Raw genomic sequence first — 18,040 nt, 5'->3', positions numbered from 1 at the left:
CAGTGAATATACATGATTAATAATTAAGGATTCACCTCTTGATGATATTACACAATTTCCTTTTGTATTTTGATTATTTTTCACAGACTGTAAATAAATAAAAAAAATCTGATTTTGCGGCCATACATGGTTGCTAGAATTTTACAGTAAAATTTACAGTGGTTTTTACAGCACTGTTTTTTAATGGCAACATTTTTGTTTTTTGTTGTGTATTACTGTAAATGTAAAAATGTTACCACAGTTTTTTTAAACGCAGAATTCTGGCAACTGCCAGTTTTTTTTAACCGAAAAATATATTTAAATTTTTACAGTGTACAATTTTTGTTTTAATTTAGTTTTTGCAGCATTTACACGGATGCCTACAGGACGCCAATGTGTTTTACACCGTATATCCCGCCCTCTTACGGCGTTTCGTACGTAATGACGTAATTACCTACTTACGTAACACATGCACGCCAATAGCTTTAAGTGTTGTTGGCAAATGATAGCAATTAGGACAGCTAGCGTTAGCTGTCATTGAAATTATATTCCATAATAACAACATGACTGCAAAATGTTAGTTACTTCTCTTGGTCTGCTTTTGTATGTGTGCACGCACTTCCTGCGCGTACGTGTTTGACCACCATAAACATCAATCTTTTTATTCGGAACGGTAAAATGTTTTATTGCATAAACATTTTAACTGTGAAAAATATAGACAATTGTCAAACAAATGTGTTCTGTAAAAGCACTAATGGTAACATAAACTCAGTGTTTCCCACAGGACAGGCATCTATTTGTGGTGGTGTGGTCGGGGGGGGGGCGGTGTTTAGTGCCGGCAGCGGCGGCGATGACCAAGAAGAACGCGGAGTTGAAATATAATTACAACATTTTATGTACATATTTATATACAGATTTGAACAATTAGTTATTCACTGAAATATATTTATTATTTGTGGATCTTACAAAAAATATATCTTATAAAATATAAAAACTAAAATGTCTCTTAAAGCTCTGCCCCTTTAATTAGTGAATATTAAATAATTTAACTTTAGCCTACTACTACAACCATATTATTTACCAGCAACATGAAGTGAAACAGAGGCAGAGGTGTCCTGCCACAGTCAGTCAACCTCCTCCTCCTCTTCCTGCTGCTGAACAGGTCGCACCTGTGGTCCGGACTGTAGGCCTACCTCCTCTCCAAGTCGAGCCCTTTTCGGCCGTTGAAAATATTTTTCTATACTCATCTGTGTGAAGGAGTGAACATCCAACATTAGAATGTATTACTAACGAGCAGAATCGCTCTATGTACAGTGCCGTCTAACCTTAAGCGGCAGCAGCTCAACACATGCAGGGTTCAACGTTAAGGTTTTTTCTACTTGCCTGACTTCTCAAATCTACTTGCCCCAATATTTTTACTTGTCCTGCCTTGGTTTTTTTCTGGCTGTGTAGTGCTCATGGCTTATATCTTACTAGAATCCTTCCCGTTGACTATTTACAACACTACACAGTATTTATTATTATTATTATCTATAATTACATTTAAATGGCATTGCATACATGTAAAATTAAATGCTATTTCACATTATTTGACCAGTAGCAGCTACACTCATCTGAACAGGTCAGCCACCTGTTTAAAGCCCGATCACAGTTGAAATCTTGAAATGAAGGGCCTTTAATGGCCAAAACATTAACCTGGACAACATTTTAACAGCTGGTTGGCTCAGATTTTATTCTTTTCATTGCATTCACATGCTGCAGTGGACAGTGGACAATTTAGCTTCAGTCCATGTGTGTTTATTGACAACATGGTTATAACCTGGACACGTTAGCTCGTCGGTATTGTAACACGTCACTGTTACTACGTGCGTCTGCCCCGGGCCACGAGTCAAACAGCGGCGGTGTTAATGAAGCAGCGTCAGGCTGCTCACCGTCAGTGAAACGCTCGGTGAAATCACAGATTAACGTTAAATATATGACGAGCCGCGAGCGATGCAGCTATAACCTATCTACTAGTGATGGGTTGATGAGGCGTCATGAAGCGTTTCGACACATTGCAAAACTGTATTGATACTGTGTCGATACTGTGTCACTAAATACTGACATCTGCTGGACATTAAAAATCCCTACAGGCAACCTATGGACCGACTCAACTGACACTGATTTTATGACCTAGTACAGTGGTTCTCAAATGGGGGTACGCGAGCCCCTGGGGGTACTTGAAGGTATACCAAGGGGTACGTGAGATTTTAAAAAAATATTCTAAAAATAGCAACAATTCAAAAATCCTTTATAAATATATTTATTGAATAATACTTCAACAAAATATGAATGTAAGTTCATAAACTCAGTGAAGCACAAGCTCAGGTTTGTCACTAAAATGTCTGTCAAAAAGAACTGTGAAAAGAAATGCAACAATGCAATATTCAGTGCTGACAGCTAGATTTTTTGTGGACATGTTCCATAAATATTGATGTTAAAGATTTTTTTTTTGTGAAGAAATGTTTAGAATTAAGTTCATGAATCCAGATGGATCTCTAATACAATCCCCAAAGAGGGCACTTTAAGTTGATGATTACTTCTATGTGTAGAAATCTTTATTTATAATTGAATCACTTGTTTATTTTTCAACAAGTTTTTAGTTATTTTTATATCTTTTTTTCCAAATAGTTCAAGAAAGACCACTACAAATGAGCAATATTTTGCACTGTTATACAATTTAATAAATCAGAAACTGATGACATAGTGCTGTATTTTACTTCATCTTTTTTTTTTCAACCAAAAATGCTTTGCTCTGATTAGGGGGTACTTGAATTTAAAAAAAAATCACAGGGGGTACATTGCTGAAAAAAGGTTGAGAACCACTAACCTAGTATATACAATAATATAAACCAAGTCATTGTATTTCATTTAGGATTATTTCATAACTTCATTTAAATAAAAATATATTTTTTGTCTTTTTTAGATACAGTCAATAAATAATGTGAACATGTATCATAACATGGAAATCTAAGAGAACGTGTTGTGAATGAGGATACTTGTGGACCTGGAAATTATTATTTATTTATTTTTTACACATTTTTATTAAAAAAAAAACAGTTTTTCCAACGTATTCAATTTTAGACGCTTTCTCTTCTTAGTTATTATTTCTCCGGCTGTAGAAAAGAGCCGCTCACAGGGCACAGAGGAGGCGTCAGTGCGACACAGTTCGCGTATTGGTCACGTGACGAAAACAGCTCATGATCGGTCACGTGACTTTCTAAAAGCGGTACGCGCACCGACACAGGGTTTCGCTCTATGAGCTCGACGCATGCATCGGTGTTGCCGGACCCATCACTACTATCTACCTATAACACCTGTAAAAATGAAGCAATGCTACCACGCTAGTAAGCGTTAGCTAGTCGGCTATGAGCCACCAAGCTGCTAACTGTCGCCAAAAGGCACCATTTAAGTTTTTTCCCCAATGGCATCCTGGATCAAGGCTTTCAGCAGCTTTTGGACGTTTGAGGTAGAAACGTAGGAAGCGCCATCAAAAGTAGCCGGCGAGTATTTTGATTCCGTCCGTCCCTCTTCTTCTTCTTCTTCTTCTTCTTCTTCTGGCTCACCAGGTGAATGAAGTGCTATTGGCGGAGTTACAATGCATAGTAGGCTACCGCCACCTACTGCACCGGAGGTGTAACTACAAGCAACATTCACAGACAGTCCCATTGCTTTTATGAGCGGTCGAGCGAGTCAAAAGCCGAAAAATCCATTTGTGGCGGACGTAATTCTTTCGTGGCGGGCCGCCACAAATAAATGAATGTGTGGGAAACACTGAAACTAGCCGATGATGTTCTTGTTCTATTTTTTTTGCCTTGAGAAATGTTACTGTGAGGAAGTTGCAAATAGCACCTTTAAGTCAAGCAGATAAGTGTTTCGTTTTATTTATTATTATTTTCAGGTTTTTGTGGGCCATGTAAAATGATGTGCCGGGACAAATCTGGCCCATAGTGCTTGAGTTTGACATCTGTACTCTAAGTCAGGGGTCACCAACCTTTTTTGCACCTGGGACCGGTTTAATGTAGGCATTATTTTCAGGGACCGGCTTTCCACATGTGGCAGATAAATACATGTATAGCAAATAAGTGCATGAAAAATGAGTACATGAAAAAAACTCACCATAACGTTGAATTAGTGGGAGCCCCTGGCCTTTGCAAAAAAGCTCTCCATAGACTTTTGTTTTGTACTCATTTTTGCTAGTAGTAGGTTTTTTTTTTGGCTTTAGTATCTGATGGGTTATAGGTGATACATCACAATCAAGGACAAAAGCATGGATATATGATAAAGCTAGACATACTTGCCATTAGTTACAATAGATTTCTGTCTATTTCCATATCCATTCATATTTTGTGCAATATTTCATACGTAGATACACTGTTAGCTTTTTTTGCTCCAATTTTCCATGCGTAAATACATCTGTTATTGCTAACTACTTGTGTAATAGGAGTATGTCCAATAATACCAGCACTTTAACTTACTAGGCCAAAGGAAATGTGTATTTTCTTCCTTCAGCACAATTATTATATACAACAATTTAGCATTTCTCCATCTTTAACTACTATGGTCGCTTTGTTCCTGATCTAATCTGATCTCGTGGACTGCAGATGGAACCTAGCTTTACATTTGATATGTTTATTAATGTGCATTGTCCCATGTAAGAAATATTTAACAAATATAGCAAATGGCAACTTCCTATCAGGAGTCCTATCAGTATAGTACATCTGTGGAATGCTCTCCCTGACCACCTGAGGGCACCACAGACTGTGGATGCTTTTAAAAAAAGGCTTAAAAACCCTTCTTTTTTTAAAAAGCCTTTTTTTTTAGATATATACAAACTAGTTTTAGCTATGTGGCTGTTCTAGTTTAAAAAAAAAAAATATTATTATCTTTTTATTATCTTTTTTATTTTAATTTTAATTTTTAATTGTTTTATTGTTTTTTTTATACACTAGCACTTTGAGGTTGTTTACTCAATGTAAAGTGCTTTTTACAAATAAAATCTATTATTGTTATTATTATTATTACTATGATGTGTCTGGTGGAACTGATGAAAGTTAAGTGGGAGAGAATGCGTTCGTTTATAAATTATTCAATGTCTCTGTGCGACCCGGTAGCAAATGCGTCACGGACCTGTGCCGGTCCCCGTACTGGTGGTTGGGGACAACTGCTCTAAGTAATATTGCAGTTTTTTTAGAAAGTAAAAACACAATCAAAAACACATGTATACATATTTAATATGCATATTGTATCTTTTTTTTTTTTAAACAAATATAAGAACAAATCAAAATCGTCAATCATAATACCCCAAACATAAATGTGCAAAAACAAGGAGTGAGTCAGCACAAGAGTCTTTAAATAGAAGTTTAGCGGTCAAAAAAAGGTTAAAACAAAAATAAGCACTAACTGTTGGTTTTGGCTACATGGTTACAAAAAAGGCTGATTGATTATTCCTTTATTTTCCCAGTGGCAGCGGAGGACGAGAGCTTCAGGGCTGCACCGTGTCCATCGGAGGTGTTTATATGCCGCGCTGCAAGGTTAAATGTCCTTTTTTCACCTCTTTGAAACCGAGAGATCAAGGTTACGCTGGCTGATTTTTAAGACATGTTATACTGTCAGAGTGTACACTTAGGCTCTTGTTTCGTTGTAATGGCCTTGCGTTCCTCCTTGGCTCATTAGGTTCGTGGAGATCACCCGGCCTGCAGACTATGGAAGAGGGAGCACTCACTGCTGTGGGGTGCTGTGTGGAATAACTTGTACACGCAATGGAAGGTGAGAGCTGGCTTGTGGACACGCTCGATCAGTCTCTATATGGGGCCTGGTTTACATTTGACTACTGTTATTGCCAGAAAACGTGCTGAGAGTGGTGATATTTCAGCAGCATATGGAAAAATGAGCATGAGGGAGACTTTTAACCACAGAGCTAAGATGCTTGGTGCAGATATGTGTGTGTGTAGCGGGGATCCTCATGATCATTCCTATTCATACATGTCATGACTCCATCTGGATGCATGTTAGGTAAGTCAGTGCAGGCGAGTAACAAAATACAGCAGCAGATGAGGAGCTTTTGAAGGAGCTATCACGTATCTGAGCCAGGTAGGAGGATAGAGAAGGGGGAAAAAACATTCAGTGCAGAAGCAAGCGTCAAGACCTTTCAGTCTCGTCTTACCATGACGACTGCCAATGTAAGGAGCGTGTTGATTGACAGGTAATGAAAACCAGGTGAGTATCAATCAGGCCAGCCGGTCCCGACGCAAGGTCACCAAGGGTTGGCCAGAGAGGTCGGCCCCCACCTCAGGGGGGCCAGACTGAGCTGAAAGTCTAAGAGTCGGTTTTCAATTAAGTCACAGCTCAAAGTGTCAGCAGTATATATGAGCGATTGTCTGGTCACTCCTCACAAGGGACTCCTCATCCATCTTTTACCTTATGAAGGAATCAAAGAAGACCCGTGTGTCTATCAAACATGACCCGCTGACTCGCTCACCCTCACTTTTGCACATCCATCACGCTTTTATCAGTCTGCGACACACTCGCTTTATCTGTAAAATCACACACACACACAATTCTTTGGCTTTGATCATGCCATTGAGGAAATTGTGGCTTTAAATGGACGGCACATACATCTGAGGGATTTGCTTCATACTCCGGGGTGTTACAAATATTTGTAGGACCAAAAAGATACTGTCATTATGATTTATTGGAGTTGTATACCACTGCAAACTATGGTAATAATATAATTGATCTAAAATACAATTTTAAAAAGGAATGAAAACAATTGTCACCAAATTTTACTCCAAGTATTGATTTGCTAATTGTTGTGTGGGCATATGTATTAAAACAAACGTACATAATTTTACTCCATGTGTTAGTATTATATATTTTTTTATGGTTGTCTTGCGTGCATACTGATTTTTGAAAAATCTACCATTTTCCATCCATCCATCCATTTTCTACCGCTTCTCCCTTTTTTCGGGGTCGCGGGGGGTGCTGGAGCCTATCTCAGCTGCATTCGGACAGAAGGCAGGGTACACCCTGGACAAGTCGCCACCTCATCGCAGGGCCAACACAGATAGACAGACAACATTCACACACTAGGGCCAATTTAGTGTTGCCAATCAACCTATCCCCAGGTGCATGTCTTTGGAGGTGCTTTTACTCTACATAATTATAAATTGTTAGTGTTGTGCAGGCATGGAGAAAAACACATGTTCCATAATTTTACTCCACATATTATGCTAAACGTTTTCATTGTTGTGCAAGCATACAGATTCAAAAAAATACTAACAAAAAATACCAAATCTGACATTTTACTCTCCACTATTATAAGTTGTTAGTGTTGTGTAGGCATACAAAAAAAGGTATTCCATAATTTTACTCCACATATCATGCTAAATGTTTGTGTTGTGCAAGCAACAAAAAAAAAAATCTGAAATGTTATTCTAAACTATTATAAGTTGTTAGTGTTGTGCAGGCATACTATATATATATATATATATATATATATATATATATATATATATATATATATATATATATATATATATATATATAAAATCAAGGTTTCTGTGGTTTATCTGTTATACAGTGCTCAATACCGGGATAGAGCGGAATATACGTCAGGAAAAAACATAGAGGCTATATCATCCCTACAAGCCTGTTTCACAGGTTTCTCTGCGAAACAGGCTTGTGAAGTAAAAAAATAAAAATAAAAAAAATCCATCCATCCATCCATCTTCTTCCGCTTATCCGAGGTCGGGTCGCGGGGACAGCAGCTTAAGCAGGGAAGCCCAGACTTCCCTCTACCCAGCCACTTCGTCCAGCTCTTCCTGTGGGACCCCGAGGCGTTCCCAGGCCAGCCGGGAGACATAGTCTTTCCAACGTGTCCTGGATCTTCCCCGCGGCCTCCTACCGGTCGGACGTGCCCTAAACACCTCCCTAGGGAGGCGTTCGGGTGGCATCCTGACCAGATGCCCGAACCACCTCATCTGGCTCCTCTCGATGTGGAGGAGCAGCGGCTTTACTTTGAGCTCCCCCCGGATGGCAGAGCTTCTCACCCTATCTCTAAGGGAGAGCCCCGCCACCCGGCGGAGGAAACTCATTTCGGCCGCTTGTACCCGTGATCTTGTCCTTTCGGTCATAACCCAAAGCTCATGACCATAGGTGAGGATGGGAACGTAGATCGACCGGTAAATTGAGAGCTTTGCCTTCCGGCTCAGCTCCTTCTTCACCACAACGGATCGATACAGCGTCCGCATTACTGAAGACGCCGCACCGATCCGCCTGTCAATCTCACGATCCACTCTTCCCTCACTCGTGAACAAGACTCCGAGGTACTTGAACTCCTCCACTTGGGGCAAGATCTCCTCCCCAACCCGGAGATGGCACTCCACCCTTTTCCGGGCGAGAACCATGGACTCGGACTTGAAGGTGCTGATTCTCATCCCAGTCCCAAAAAAAAAAAAATATATATATATATGTATTTATTTATTTATTTATTTATTTTCACATATTGCTAAACCTGTTTAGTGTTGAGGAAGCATTCAGATTTAAAAATAAAATCTTAATTTTTTAAATCTACACTATTATAAACTGTTAGTGTTGTGTAGGCATACAAAAAAAATATCTTCCATCATTTTATTCCACATAATGTGCTAAACTTTTTTTAGTGTCGTGCCATCATACAGATTAATTAAAAAAAAAAATCTAAACTTTTACCCTACACTATAATAAATTGTTAGCGTTGTGCAGGCATGGAGAAAAAAATCTGTTACATAATTTTACTCCACGTATTATGCTAAAAGTTTTTATTGATGTGCAAGCATACAGATTAAAAAATAGCCTCTTACATAAATTCATTTAACCATATTACTAAAAGTTGTTAGTGTTTGTTTGGGCATACAGAAAAAAAAATGTTACGTAATTTTACTCCACATATTATGCTAAAAGTTTTTATTTTTGTGTGGGCATACGGATGAAAAAAAACCTGTTACATAATTTTATTTAAACATATTCCTAAAAATTGTTGGTGTTGTGCAGGCATACAGAAAATGTATATCACATAATTTTACTCCACATGTGCTGAATGTTGTTGTTGTTGTTGTGCATACAGTTTTAAAAAATGTTGGCATTTTTACTGTACGCTACTAAAATTTTTCGATATTGTGTGGGTATACAGATGAAAATCAATCAGTTATATTATACCGCTTGTCCCTCTTGGGTCATGGGGGCCTGGAGCCTATCCCAGCTGCGTAAGGTGCGGTACACCCTGGACAAGTCGCCACCTCATCGCAGGGCCAACACAGATAGACAAAGAACTATTTACACCCACATTCACACACTAGGGCCTGTTTAGTGTTGCCAGTTATTCCAAAAACAGTATTACTAAAAGTGTTTGTGTTGTGCGGGGATACTAATTTAAAATCCCAGAGGTTGCATTTATCCTCTCTTGTTAAAGAGGAGGAACAAGAACCCGATAATGAACAATGTTATTAACAACATTGTTAAATACTTCTCAATTTTAACAATTATCTTTGTAAAGGCGAATTCGTTTTTTCATGTTGCTCATTAAATATCTTTCGATATACCCTTTGGTATCATTAAAGGGGAACTGCACTTTTTTAATTTTTTTATTTTGCTTATCGTTCATTATCTTTATTAGAGACAAGAAGATAAAAGGTTGTCTTTTTTTGCATTCTAATTTGTAATTATTGGCTCATTCTGGATTGCTAGCAATGCTGCTAATGTGAGCAATTTATCCATCCATTTTCTACCGCTTGTCCCTTTTGGGGTCGCGGGGGGTGCTGGAGGAATTCATTCTGCCTCTAAATCATTTTGAAAATTAATCCAAATAACGGCAAAAATACTTTTTTTTACATTCTAGAACCTGTATAATACCCAAGCTCTAGCCACATTGTTAATGTAAGTGCAAACACTGAGGAACTCTTTTTCTAGCATAGTAACACATCGTCTTGCGACGGCATGCTACGGCCTTAGTATAAGCTAGCGTCTTGCGTCAGCAGCTGAATGGCTTTTGAGTTTGTAAGGCAAAACACAATGCGATAGGACACTAATCTGTACTGATTGATAAACATGATCAATCATATTACAGTATCTATCAGAATCAGAAATACTTTATTAAATTACATTTTTCAGCACAACCCCATTCAAGATCAGACATCAGACGGTTCTGCCAACTTCCGGCGCCCCTTGCAAAAAAGCTGAGATACAGGTAAACAATGGGGGCGGGGGTTGGGGGGTCCAGACTGAGGCCAATGTAAAAAACAACTCATAGCCATAGCACACATCCCTCTTACAAGTGTGTAAGAGGGAAACATCAAAGAACACAAAGGACATTAAAGACATTAAAAGAGCAGACCTGATGCAACCAGCCACTTCTACATACAGCTATGAATAAAAAGTAAAAGAAAGAGGGAGCATGGCCAGAGACAGGAGCAGACCCAACAAAGCAACCAAGAGAGCCGACTCCACTCTCGGCCGCCCACTAACTCGGCCAGTGTCCAGTCCGAATAAAGTATTAGCCCTCATTTCAAGCTAGCTCGACATTGTTTGTAGTTGTACTAACAAGCATGACATGCCATTAAGTAGACCCCGACTTAAACAAGTTGAAAAACTTATTCGGGTGTTACCATTTAGTGGTCAATTGTACGGAATATGTACTGTACTGTGCAATCTACTAATAAAGTCTCAATGCTGCATGATTAATATTATAGTGACCTACTCGACGGGCAGTTGTCCGTTTGGTCAAGCTGGCCGGGGATGTTTTTTTTTCCAGTTGACTGTGGTTAAGCACGCTTTTTCTGTCGGCATAGCTTAGCTCCAAGTTCCACATTTGCAGCATTGAGTCATGTTGGTCTTGACTCCTTTAGCTTCCGTCTGCTCTGTTTAGCCCTTTCTTTGTGCTTGCGTCTATAACCAGGAGTTTGTCCTCTGTATATTCAGCTTCAAAAAGAAAAGCTGAATCCTCAATTGTCCAAAAATAGTCATCTTCATTGTCTGTTACCAATTCTGCCATGATTAAAACACATGCGTTTGTTTCTGGAAGTCGGACGTGCGCTGCTATGGGAACGGAAATAAATGCGCTGAGCAAATAAGTTCCGGCAATACTTAAAATGACCAAAACACAGTAAATATTGTACATATTATATATTGGAGGCTACAATCGTGACTCCAATTAGCCGCATCTTGCTACCGTTTGAAAACATTTTTTTTTAGAATCATAAAAAAGAAAAGAAAAGAAAGGACGTGTGTGTTCTTGTCCCTCATAATATTTGTGACCAATTGGAAAATATTCAAACAAGTGCAGTTCCCCTTAAAGTGTTAATGATTCAGTGCTGACCTCAAAGTTGAACCCAGAGACCCAAACACCAGCATTGGCTGCAGGGATGCTGCGTGTGTGTTTGTGTGTGCACTCGCGTCTGCACGCATGTATGGATGGGAAACCGGAAGCACTGCAGAAAAATCAAACAGTTTGTCAGTTTTGCCGTACTCCAGACATGGATGAAGACCACCTCTGGGACCTGAGGAAGAGGAGGAGGAAGAGTGCAGGACAGACGAGTGAGCAAGATGTGCAGAAGGAGTTTGAGGCACAGTTTCCTGTGTGTATTTCACTTCCTGTGGGTTTAATGTGCAGTTCAGCGCCAGGGGCCTGTTTCCTGTGTGTGATGGGTGCCAGGCCCCCACGCACCCCGACACACACACACACACACACACACACACACACACACACACACACACACACACACACATCAATGTTAGAAACGGAGTAGGCAGATGGCGCAAACATCAGGACAGCTTCTATATACACACTTGAAGAGCTTTAGAATATGTTACACTTGTGAGACCAGCTCTTTCCTATTGGCCCTACACGTGCAAATCTCTGCCAGGAACGGTTTGTAAGTGAAAAAATTAAACACATTTGTTTTTATATTATCATTATTTAGTCTAACATAGTACCGGTAGTTTGTGTGCTGCTACAAAGCTTTGATGTGTATTTTTTATTTATTTAATTCAACGTTATGATTGCTGTTTGCCTATTCGACAGATGGTAAGATGTTTATTTCTTTTTTTTTTACCATAGAATTTAAATGACTGAGCAAAACGGTTCTCGGGTTTTTTTGTTACAAAACCCAAAACCAGTGAAGTTGGCACGTTGTGTAAATCGTAAATAAAAACAGAACACAATGGTTTTCCAATCGTTTACAACCTATTTTCAATTGAATAGACTGTAAAGACTTCGCTGGGCCTGAGCTCATCTAAGATAGACTGATGCAAAGTGGAAAAGTTTTCCGTGGTTTGACGAGTCCACATTTCAAATTGTTTTGGAAACTGGAAGTTGTGTCCTCCGGACCAAAGAGGAAAATCCGGATTGTTCTCGGCGCAAAGTCCAAAAGCCAGCATCTGTGATGGTATGGGGGTGTATTAGTGCCCAAGGCGTGGGTAACTTACACATCTGTGAAGGCACCATTAATGCTGAAAGGTACATACAGGTTTTGGAGCAACACATGTTGCCATCCAAGCAACGTCTTTTTCATGGACGCCCCTGCTTATTTCAGCAAGACAATTCCAAGCCACATTCTGCACGTGTTACAACAGCGTGGCTTCGTAGTAAAAGAGTGTGGGTACTAGACTGGCCTGCCTGTAGTCCAAGCCTGTCTCCCGTTGAAAACGTGTGGCGCAATTTGAAGCCTAAAATACCACAACGGAGGCCCCGGACTGTTGAACAACTTAAGCTGTACATCAAGCAAGAATGGGAAATAATTCCTCCTGAAAAGCTTCAAAAATTGGTCTCCTCAGTTCCCAAACGTTTACTGAGTGTTGTTAGAAGGAAAGGCCATGACTGCCTAGCCATCACAGGGTACAGTCCAACTTTTGTAAGTAAGATGGAGATAGCAGAAGAAGCCATCTGCAAAATACATTGTTTGCTTTTTCAGGACTTGTTGGCAATATGTGAGATGATGATATACGCCTCTAGACCAGGGCTGTCCAAACTTTTACCTCTGGCTAATTAAATTATATATTTTTCATTTTCAAAACCATTAGGGGTCCCCTCAATTTTGGTGAATGGTAAAGAAGTCTCAGTCATTAAAGTGTTAAAAATAAGTCATATTTGTTGTACTTTCAACACTTAAATATCTTTAGATCAACTTCAGATATATCAGTTTCCATTAATGGTTTTGTATACCCAGTGGTAAAAATGCCCCTGTGCCAACTTTTTTGCAATGTGTTGCTGCCATTAAATTCTAAGTTAATGATTATTTGCAAAAAAAAATAAAAATTACGTTTCTCAGTTCGAACATTAAATGTCTTGTCTTTGCAGTCTATTCAATTGAATATAAATTGAAAAGGATTTGCAAATCATTGTATTCTGTTTTTATTTATCATTTACACAACGTGCCAACTTCACTGGTTTTGGGTTTTGTAATTGGTTTCGCATGATATAGTGGCGACTTGTCCAGGGTGTACCCTGCCTTCTGCCCGAGTGCAGCTGGGATAGGCTCCAGCCCCCTACGACCCCGAGAGAAATAAACAAGCGGTAAAAAATGGATGGTTTTGCATTGCGAGTTCAATGACATTATTGAACACTCCTTGTTTAGAAATTCACTAATGTGCTTTCTCCATTAGCAATTAACGCCAGTAACGAAATGTTTAGGTGACGTCATCAACCAGGACTTCTCCTGACCCACAGTGCTTTTGGTAAATAGCGGCAGTTAAAGGGGAATTGCACTTTTTTGGGGGTAATTTTGCCTATCATTCACAATCCTGATGACACATGACATTTTTCATGCGTTCTAACGTGTAAATAAATGCTAGCAAGAGGTGGTTAACAATGCAGGCAATGGAGATATAAAGCTATAAAGTGCTCTAAAAAAATATTCAAAACCCACCAACAGTGTTTTATATACAGTACAGGCCAAAAGTTTGGACATACCTTCTCATTCAATGCGTTTTCATGACTATTTACATTGTAGATTGTCACTGAAGGCATCAAAACTATGAATGAACACATGTGGAGTTATGTTATGTTATGTAGTGAACTAACCAAAAACATGTTTTATATTCTAATTTCTTCAAAATAGCCAAACTTTGCTCTGATTACTTTTTTGCACACTCTTGGCATTCTCTCGATGATCTTCAAGAGGTAGTCACCTGAAATGGTTTTCACTTCACAGGTGTGCTTGAATGTCATCAAGAGAATGCAGAGTGTGCAAAGCAGTAATCAGAGCAAAAAGTGGCTATTTTGAAGAAACTACAATATAAAACATGTTTTCATTTATTTCACCTTTTTTGTCAAGTACAGTTGGTACATAACTCCACATGTTCATTCATAGTTTTGATGCCTTCAGTGACAATCGACAATGAAATTGTAAAGTCATGAAAATAAAGAAAACGCATTAAATGAGGAGGTGGTGTGTCCAAACTTTTGGTCTGTACTGTACATGCTTTAAGTATATATGTAATGTAGTAACAGACACATTCATAACGTGTAATATTTACGTATTTTGTTCATTTTAAGAAAACGACAGACAGACACATCACAATGTTCTCTATTTTCTTCAACAACTACAAATCTTAGGGCCAACAACGACTACTTTGGAACAAACCTTATATTTTTGAGCCTGAATAAAACGGGGGATGAGCTACAATTCGTAGAAGCTAAGTGATAAGTAGATCCAGCAAGTAGTGCTGTTGCTAAGTGCTAAACAAGAACTACCACCTAGAGTTATCCAGATACCAATATTTTGGTACCGATACCAGTAGCAAAATGTATTTTGATACTTTCAGATACTTTTCAAAACAAATGGGACTACCAAAAATTTACTTTTGACTTTATTCTAACATAAAATCTTATGATACATTAAACATATGTTTCTTATTGCAATCAAAGAACAATTGTGTCATTAAATGACAATGAACATACCGTATTTTTCGGACTATAAGTTGCAGTTTTTTTTCATAGTTTGGCCCGGGGGTGCGACTTATACTCAGGAGCGACTTATGTGTAAAACATTACCGTAAAATATCAAATATTATTTATCTCATTCACGTAAGAGACTAGACGTATAAGATTTCATGGGATTTAACGATTAGGAGTGACAGATTGTTTGGTAAACGTATAGCATGTTCTATATGTTATAGTTATTTGAATGACTCTTACCATAATATGTTACGTTAACATACCAGGCACGTTCTCAGTTGGTTATTTATGCCTCATATAACGTACACTTATTCAGCCTGTTGTTCACTATTCTTTATTTATTTTAAATTGCCTTTAAATGTCTATTCTTGGTGTTGGGTTTTATCAAATAAATGTCCCCAAAAAATGCGACTTATACTCCAGTGCGACTTATATATGTTTTTTTCCTTCTTTATTATGCATTTTCGGCCGGAGCGACTTATACTCCGGAGCGACTTATACTCCGAAAAATACGGTGCTACACAACTTCTCTTTTAGGAGTAAGTATGCAAACGGGTTACAAGTACTCCTAATTTTGCTGCTGACATATTCAGTAACATATTGTGTCGTTTCTCATTCTATTATTTTGTCAACATTTTGAGGGACAAGCGGTAAATCAGATCCGAAGAAGTCAAACACTACTGTACTCTGTAGTGCTGGTCCCAGGCACGGATACATTGTGAAAGTTGTCAGAAAGAGCACTCTGGAGGCAGAGCTGAAGGTGCTTAGATTTTCATTAGGAGTAAAGAGAATGAACAGAATTAAAACGAGCAGATCAGAGGAACAGTCCAAATTAGACATCAGATAGGCCAGACTGAGGGATTGGGATTATATTGGTTGAAGAATGCTGAAGACAGGGATGGCAGAGAGGAAAAGAAGGGGAAGACCACCAAAGAGGTTTCTAGATGTGGTTAGAGGGGACATGCAGGTGGCGGAAATGACAGAGGAAGTTGCAGAGGACAGGGCAAGACGGAAACATGTTATCCGTTGTGGAGACCCCTAAAGCGACACACTCAATGAAGAAGTAGTATATAACATACCTGTAAGAAATATGCTTGATTGTTTTATTATTTTTAATAACATTAGTTTTGTTATGGTCATTTGAGACTATTGACCAAAGTTGTACAAAATGCAACCCACAATTATTTTTTAACAGCCCACTGCACATTTTAAAAATACTATTAAAAAACAAACAAACAAAAAACATAACATGTGAAATAAAAGAACATACAGGTGAACGGTGAAGAGAAAACGTTGCAATGTTGACTCTAATAAGAGAAAGCTGCCATTCAGACTGATTTTTTTGTCTAAAAAAATAATAATGAATCAAAATGTATGTACTTATGATTTTTTGAACTATTCAAGGCTCCAGTTACTTCACATCAAATATTCCACTTTGAAATATTTTTTGGGGAAAATATTGCATATTTTGTGTGTTTGCCATATAAAAAACTAATATTTCTTTGAGAAAAATGGCATAAAATAAACAAACAAAAAAATTATAAAAACTTATGATCGATGGGTAGATCTGAAGTTGATCTAGAGCAGACCTGAGCAAATTAAGGCCCGGGGGCCACATGCGGCCCGTTAGGCTTTTTAATCTGGCCCGCCGGACATTCCCAAATAATTGTTTTAGATCTTTAAGGTGGAAACTGTAGCTGCCATTATGCTGTGCAGTGATGTTTTCAAATTTACATAAGTCTTGAACTATACAAAGTATTTCAATGGTTGGAATCTGCTGTTTTGCATGATATACTAGTTACTATGGTAATCTAAGTCACAGCAGCTCAGACGAGGTACCAAGCAGTGTGGGTGTGGAGCGTTTCTACAGAGTGTTTCCAGAGCGGCCAGCCTGAAATGCGGGTTTTTTTTTTCTTTCGTTTTTTCTCGTTTATATTTAGCTGTGTTTGTTGTATTTTTGTTGCATTTCGCTTGATTGTAAAATATGTCGATCGAGAGGGTGTGTGGCGTTCATACGTTGTCAATATTCAGTGTTTTATCGTTCATAGTTAATATTGTAAATCCCACATTCTTTATTGTCATGTACATTCTGGGTGTCTCATTCAGTAAAAAAGCTTGAAATTCCATTCTGTTTAAGGCGGTCCATCATAACGTTTTTAGCATTCAATCAGACATTATTGTGAGGTTTTGTATTAGTGTTCCTAAAAATCAGATATACCGGCCCCCGGGCGCATTTTGTTCTCTAAATTTGGCCCCCAAGTCAAAATAATTGCCCAGGCCTGATCTAGAGACTTAAGTGTTGAAAGTAAAAAAAACAAAAACATATTTATTACTTTTATGACCCCAAGAATTTTTGTGGGATTTTTTTAAAACTGCCATTGCTCAAAATAAATAATAATGAATTAAAATCGATGGTGTTATGAATAATTGATTATTGACCTATTTAAGGCTCCAATTACCACTTACATTTGGGGGAGTGGGGGGAGGGGTATTTTGTGCTTTAGCCATTAAAAACAGGGTTTTCTTTGACAAAAAGGACATTAAAATAAAAATGCATATATATTCTTTACCTAATATCGACAGATAGACCCGAAGCTAATCTCGAGAATTAAGCGTTGAATAATTAAAATAATAATAATGTATGACTTATTTTTAATATTTTTATGACAGAGACCCTTCCGGGGCTTTGGGAACTAACTTAAGGGGAGCACTGAAGGTTAAAAAATATATATATATTGGTTTTGAAAATGAAAAAAATGACCCCCGCATGCTTTAATTTTTCAGTGTGCGGCCCTCAGTGGAAAAAGTTTGGCCACCCCTGCTACTGATGGTTTATTTGATGTCTTTTTGGGTTCTTTCACACTTGTTATTTTTGATTTGGCTAAACAAGACTCGTTAGTTTGGCCTGCTGGTTCTGTTCTTTTAGTCAAGTGTGAATGTAGTCCAGAACCAAAAGGACCAGACCAAACCCAGCGACCGTCTAGTTATACCGCCTGATAGATGCGTCTCAGTTCACCTTCAGGCGGACTGTAGTCCCAAATAAGGCGAGCGGGAACACTAACCGCTAGGGCTGTTAATCTTTGGGCAACA

The 18,040-nt window shown here is 38.5% G+C and overlaps 1 protein-coding gene across 1 annotated transcript in view; it reads left to right on the top strand.

Annotated features, from left to right (window-relative positions):
• The window catches only part of col7a1 (collagen, type VII, alpha 1), a 265,397-nt gene that overhangs the window by 42,929 nt on the left and 204,428 nt on the right, over positions 1-18,040 (top strand). Inside the window, exons 3-4 of the mRNA XM_061930639.2 lie at positions 5,483-5,552; positions 5,695-5,787. The gene's annotated coding sequence lies outside the window, so the exon portion shown is untranslated. The remainder of the gene's footprint in view (positions 1-5,482; positions 5,553-5,694; positions 5,788-18,040) is intronic.

This window comes from Nerophis lumbriciformis, linkage group LG03, assembly GCF_033978685.3.
Source record: "Nerophis lumbriciformis linkage group LG03, RoL_Nlum_v2.1, whole genome shotgun sequence".
NCBI lineage: Eukaryota > Metazoa > Chordata > Actinopteri > Syngnathiformes > Syngnathidae > Nerophis > Nerophis lumbriciformis.
The sequence above is the reverse complement of the archived record's forward strand: the minus strand, read 5'-3'. Positions and strand labels throughout refer to the sequence as shown.